Source organism: Panthera uncia (assembly GCF_023721935.1).
Source record: "Panthera uncia isolate 11264 chromosome B2 unlocalized genomic scaffold, Puncia_PCG_1.0 HiC_scaffold_24, whole genome shotgun sequence".
NCBI lineage: Eukaryota > Metazoa > Chordata > Mammalia > Carnivora > Felidae > Panthera > Panthera uncia.
The window spans coordinates 21,487,893-21,494,781 of record NW_026057580.1 but is presented as its reverse complement, the minus strand read 5'-3'; positions in this window follow the sequence as shown (position 1 = coordinate 21,494,781).

Below are 6,889 nucleotides of genomic sequence, written 5' to 3'. Positions count from 1 at the left end.
TTTCTTTTTTTTTTTTTAATGTTTATTTATTTTTTGAGAGAGAGAGAGAATGAGCAGGGGAGGGGCAGAGAGAGAGGTAGGGGACAGCAGATCCTAAGCAGGCTCTGCACTGACAACAGACAGCCCAATGCGGGGCTTGAACTCACGAACCAGGAGATCATGACCTGAGCTGAAGTCAGCCACTGAACTGACTGAGCCACCCAGGCACCCCTCCCTCTGGTCTTTCTTACATCATCCTTTCGGGATGCTCTGGCTCCCACTCTGCCCCTCCCTGGGGCTCCCAGCTTCATCTCTGAAGAGCAGAGTGAGATGCTCCAGCCTCTGAAGCTCCTTCTCCGCTTCACTCTGGACTTTGGGTGGCAGCCCCCTCTGTGCTATCTTGTACAGTATATGTGGTGATGGTTGGCAATTTTCATCTCTTTATCTTACAGCATCTATGTGGCTGACACTGCTACCATTAGCCTGCTCTCATTATTATGCTAGCACATTCCTTAATTTTGTCATGTTGCATTGTCTTTCAAATAATTTTTCCCTATGATGGTGAATTTACATGTCAACTTGACTGGGCCATGGGAGGTCCAGATAATCTGATTAAACATTATTTCTGTGTATCTGCTGAGGGTGTTTCTAGGAGAGGAGCATTTGAATTGGTGAACGGAGTAAAGTAGGTTGCCCTCCCCAACGTGGACATCATCCAACCTACTGGGAAGATGAATAGAATGAGAAGACAGAGGGAGGTTGAATTCTCTCTCTCTGCCTGACTGAGCTAAGACATGGGTCTTCTCCTGCCCTTGGCCTGGGATTTACACCATTGGAGCTCCTGGTTCTCAGGCTCTGACTGGAATTGTAACTATCAGCTTTCCTGGGGTTCTAAGTTACAGACAGTAGATTATGGGACTTCTGAGTTTCGGTAATTGTGTAAGCCAGCTTCTTTGTAATAAATCTCCAGATAAATAGATAGATAGACACATAGACAGATTACTATTGTTTCTGTTTCTCTGGAGAACCTGACTGACTAATACATTCCCCATCAGGAGGGAGTACAAGAGGACAGAGAAAGACAGAGGTGATGGTGAAGACGGGACTCTGGCCCTGCCACATCCCTGACATCTTGACATCCTTTTTCCAGCATGCTGAATTGTAGGCTCACATTAAAGGGCCTGGATCCCGTAGTAGTTACTCCAAAGTAGCATATTGTACACATCAGGATGGCCTACATTTCTTGGGCACCTTGATTCAAACGAGGGTCCAAGACAGCTGCTGTCCCTTAAAGTCGATCCTCTTCTGGAAAGAAAGCTGCATCAAGCAAGAACTCCATTACTGAGAAACTTCCCAGGGGCTGAAGGTTCAGCTTTGGCAGCCTCAGCCGCAGGAGGCTAGAGGAGCCGCCGCTCTGACATCCTGCTGCCACTAGAGGGCAGAGCAGAGCAGCAGCCCCAGCTCAGACGCTGGTAGCATTTCAATATTTCAGCCACTGCAGCAGTTGATAGGTAGCTCCTAATAAAACAAGCACAGAATAAAGCATCCAGCAAGGAAGGTTCCTTTGGAATTTTACCGGGAGAAGAGTAGAAACCAAAGGTAAAAGGTAGCATTTGCTTCAAACATCTTTGAGTAAATGACACTATCTTGTAGTGAACATGACAGCTGGCTCCTTCAGAGAGAAGGAAAGAAGGGAATTTTGAGGTTATTTGGAAAGTGGTTTACCTCATTAGCAACATGGCACACGTCCACTTCAGGGATAGAAAGCTAGCTGCCCAGGGGCTACACTGGCCTTCCTAGGTCTATTCAAACACTTCCAATAATTCCCCACTTGCAGTGATTTCATGCAGCCAACTCAAAGGGAACCGTGGAGACCTAGGTTTGTGTCACATGACAACTAGCCCAAGAAACCATCTTCACGTGGACCACAGTGGCTCCAATAGAGACAGAGCAACATTCAACCCTCATCATTTCATCTCGGATGGAAACAGAGTACTTCCAAGGAAGACTTTTAGCGATCACATATTTTATGTTCATATTTTGTAATGCCAGTACTTCTCACAGCCTTTATTGAACGTTTTCCCCCCAAGCATGGAGCACTGTAAGAGAGATTCAAAGCAAGAAAAAGTGAGTTCTAACTCTCAACGACTTTACATCGTGTCCTGGAGAAGCTGGAAAGTGTTTCAGTCAGGGTCCCAGCAGGAAACAGGTAGCATGCCCAAGTCCCAGGAGGGTTTATTTACTAATGTGTGGGAAAGGTGCAGGGACACACGAGAGAGAGCGCCAAAAGTAAAGCAGAGCATTAGCAGCAGAGTGGTTACTACCTTCAAATCCAGGGCAAAGGGAGGGAGTGGTAATGGGGATGCTAATGGAGAGAGCCACCTTGTAAACAGCGATGTTAGGATGCAGCCAGTGTCAGGTGATGGCACAGGGAGCTTTGGGGAATGGCAGTGCTCCCTCCCTCCAAGTTCCTTTTGGGGTCCCTATTGGCTGACTTAAATGGGTCTCTCTCATCCAAATATTTACCTTACAGGGCCCCCTGTCTTCCCCGTGGCTTGCATCTCAAGATGCTATTAAAATCAAATTTCTAGGTCCCCAGATTGTAGGTACACTTGCAGTGAGCACAGCAAAATGAATAGAGAAATTGCATCACTATGTCATGCATCTGAAACTAATGTAACATTATGTGTCAATTATTGTCAGACAGAAACATTTTGGGTGAGCGGGGGCACCTGGGTGGCTCAGTCAGTTAAGCGTCCCACTTCAACTCAGATCATTATCTTGCGGGTTCGTGAGGTTGCGCCCCACAGGCTCATTGCTGTCAGCGCACAGAGCCCACTCTGGATCCTGTCTCCCTCTCTGCCCCTCCCCCCTGCTTGCACTCTCTCAAAAATAAATGAACATTTTTAAAAAACTTAGAAAAAAAAATTCTAGGTCCCACTAGGTGGAGAAATGTCCGTACAGCAGCCAGTGGCTTCGGTGCTTAATTTCTTTTCTGTATTTGTGCTATATATGTACGTGTGTTATACATGCATCACCTTTGAGGATTTTCTTTATTCCTTTGTCAGTTTTAACTGTCCATTTTTAAAGGTCTTTTACAAATTCCTTATCTAGTATTAATAGTTAGGTTAAGCAGAGATGTTTTTAGAGTATTTTTTTTCTGCAGTATTCCCAGAAACTCTCAAGTCTGAAATAAGAGATATATGAGAGTACCTTTTTTTAATTTTTAAACTTTGCGCTAGATACTGGCTAAACACTACATGAATTATTTTATGCAATCCTTAAAACAATCCTGTGACCAAGGGGTGATCAATTCCACGCTTTATGGAGATGGAATATGAGAGATCAAATAAGCTGCCCGGAATGACATAGTTATTCATTGGTGAAGCCAGTTTGTCTGATGGCCAAGTTCACACTTTTATTCACAATCAACACAGCCACGGTGACTTCTGTCTTAAAGGTTTGGAGACGATCCAGTGAATGTTATCTGATCTCATCATCCCCTAACTAATCACCCAAGTTTTTGTTTGTTTGTTTGTTTTGTTTTTTTAACCAAAGTCAAACTTAAAACGTATCAGTCAGAGTTCAGGCAGGAAAACAGAGCCATGTCAAGTCTTACAGGGATGTAAGTTTAATATTCAAAGTGGAGCTTACAGAATGTCAGAGGTGCTGGGAGCTGAGGAAGGTCTGCATGGAGAAGTGGCACAGCCGAGAAACAGTCACACAGCAGCACCAGGTCCTGCCTGAGTCTAAGCCTGTGGGAGTGTGTGGCAAGCTGTGTGTGGGCCACCGAGGTGGGACCTGCAAGGGACAGCTGCCAGAGAGGTCTGTGGAAGCTTCTTCCACCGAGGATACTCCCACCTCTGTGGGCCTCAGCCAAGGGCTGGCTGCTGTGGGCTGGTCAGACCTGCAGGTGGAAGGACAAGCTGGACGAGGAGCAGAGGACAGCCAGGACAAGGTGGCCCCTGGTCAGGAACAGTGCCTCCGAGGGTAACGGCCTCTTGCCCGCATCGGCTTCCAGTTCCTCTCCTGGCAACTCCAGCCTGGATCCATGGAGAGAAGAGAATCCTGAGAAACAGCCCCTAGCCTGAGGAGAGAAGTGCCAGTTTTCCTGCTGACGACTTTTTAGCGTCACCAGATGGCTCCAGACGTAGGGGGACCCGTCGAACCCGCACCCCACCCCCAAGCCCAGGCCGCGGCCTCCTGGTCTCCGTGACCTCCCGGGCCCCAGCCACATCTCTGGGGATGCCCGTTTTTAACCTTTCACCCATTGGGACTCAAAACTGTGAGACGCGTTCCCCAAACTGTGACCCCAGACCTTGACCCTGCCACACAGAAACCCCTGACCCCAGGCTGTGACTTCCGACCCCTAAAAATGGTTAGCCGGCCCCAGACTGTGACCCCTCACCCCAAACCGTGACCCAAATCCCAGACTGTGCCCCGAGCAGACTGTGACCCTTGACGTCAAACTGTGACACACCCTCCTCTTTTTCCCACCCTCGGTGGCTTTTCCCTATTTTAACCTCGGACACTCCCAACGGAAGCCCCGCCTCCCCCTGCCCTAGCCTTGATCCCAACCAACATCAGGCCAAAACTTCCCACCCTGTCCCACCTCACTACCAGCCCCACGTGCCACCAACCACATCCTCTCCAACTCTAGCCCTTGTTTGTGACCCTCCCAATGGTAACCCAGCAGAGTCTACCCCCCACTTCAACCCCCAAAGCCTCCTTTTCCTAGAGCTCCAGCCTGGTCTGGAGCTGGGTGATGGAGGAGAGGGTCTGGGAATCCACACCCACCACCAACCTCCCCTCCCATTCTCCTGTTACACATTGCGGTGTTGGAATAAACCATGTTTTTATGCCTCCTCAAAAACAAAACAAAACAAATAACAACAACAAAAAAAACACCACATCACAACTCTGTGATGTCTAAGACCGATGGTCCTTTAACTCTCTAGGGTATAGCATAAATGCACACATGCTTAAAGTACAGGACTGCCTTTCAAATAAAAATATCAATGAGGGCCACCTGGGTGGCTTAGTGGGTTGAGCCTCTGACTCTTGATCTCAGCTCAGGTCATGATCTCATGGTTCAGTGAGTTCGAGTCCTGAGTCAGGCTCCACGCTGACAGTGCAAAACTTGCTTGGGATTCTCTCTCTCTCTCCCTCTCTCTCTGCCTCTCCCCTGCTTGTGCTTTCTTTCTCAAAATAAACAAGTGAACTTTAAAAAAAATCAATGAATTTAGTCTTTAGTTATGGTTCTATTTTATTATCAGCAACAGAATTATGACATAAAATTTAATAACACTTCTGAATTTATGTCTGGTACATATCATGAGACTGATGAGCATTAAGCTGCAGAACAGGCCTGCTCTCTTCCAAGCAAAACTTAGGGGATACACAATTAGATTTCTTAATACCTTCATTTGCAGACTTAACATAGTTCCTATTCTGATAATCCTTCAATGAGTATATTTCCATCTGACTAGATTTATAAAAGGTTGAAATAATTATGGGCAGATTTTCTTATTATTTGTGTTCTGTTTTCTTATGACCTAACTGATTTTTTTTAATGTTCTCAATGATTTGGGCTTTGCAGAAACAAGTTCTGGAAGATAAATATTATCACCTTAAATGTGAGTCAAATTCTCTGCTTTTCTGAGAGAGGCCATCTCAGTCACTACATATATCCCAAACCTTAAATGAGGCACTCTGAGAGATAACAACAATAACTAATACATAAAACTCTTAAAAGAAAACATAGGCAGTAATTTCTTTGACATTGGCCATACAATATTTTTCTAGATATGTTTCCTAAGGCAAGAGAAACAAAATCAAAAATAAACTATTGGGGCTATGCCAAAATAAAAAGCTTCTGCACAGCAAAGAAAACCATCAACAAAATGAAAAGACAACCTATTGAATGGGAGAAGATATTTGCAAATGATATATCCAATTAGGGGTTAATATTCTACGTATACAAAGGACTTATACAACTCAGCACCAAAAAAGTAATAAATGGACAGAGGACCTGGATAGACATTTCTCCAAAGAAGACATAGAGATGACCAACAGACACATGAAAACATGCTGTACATCACTAATCATCAGGGAAATGCAAGTCAAAACCACAGTGAGAATCTGTCAGAATGGTTAGGATCAAAAAGACAGCAAACAACAAGTACTGGCAAAGACATGTAGAAAAAGGAACACTTGTGCATTTGGCGGGAATGTGAATTGGTACAGCCATGATAGAAACAGTATGAAGGTTCCTCAAAAAATTGGAAATGCCATGTGATCCAGTAATTCCACTATTGGACATTTACCCAAAGAAAATGAAAACATTAGGGGGCGCCTGGGTGGCTCAGTCGGTTAAGCGTCCGACTTCGGCTCAGGTCATGATCTCACAGCCTGTCAGTTCGAGCCCCGCGTCGGGCTCTGTGCTGACAGCTCAGAGCCTGGAGCCTGTTTCAGATTCTGTGTCTCCCTCTCTCTGACCCTCCCCTGTTCATGCTCTGTCTCTCTCTGTCTCAAAAATGAACGTTAAAAAAAAATTTTTTTAAAGAAATGAAAACATTCAAAAAGATCTATGCACCCCTATGTTTATTGTATTATTATGTATAATAGCTAAAATATGGAAGCACTCCATGTGTCCATTGTTAGATGAAGAGATAAAGGTGTGGTACACACACACACACACACACACACACACACACACACACACTGAAATATTACTCAGCCATAAAAAAGGACAAGAACTTGCCATTTGTAACAACATGGATAGACCTGGAGGGTATTATGCCAAGTGAAATAAGTCAGATAGAGAAAGACAAATATCATATGGTTCCACTGACATGTGGAATTTTTAAAAATAAAACAAATAAAGAGCATCATTTAAATTAATAACTCT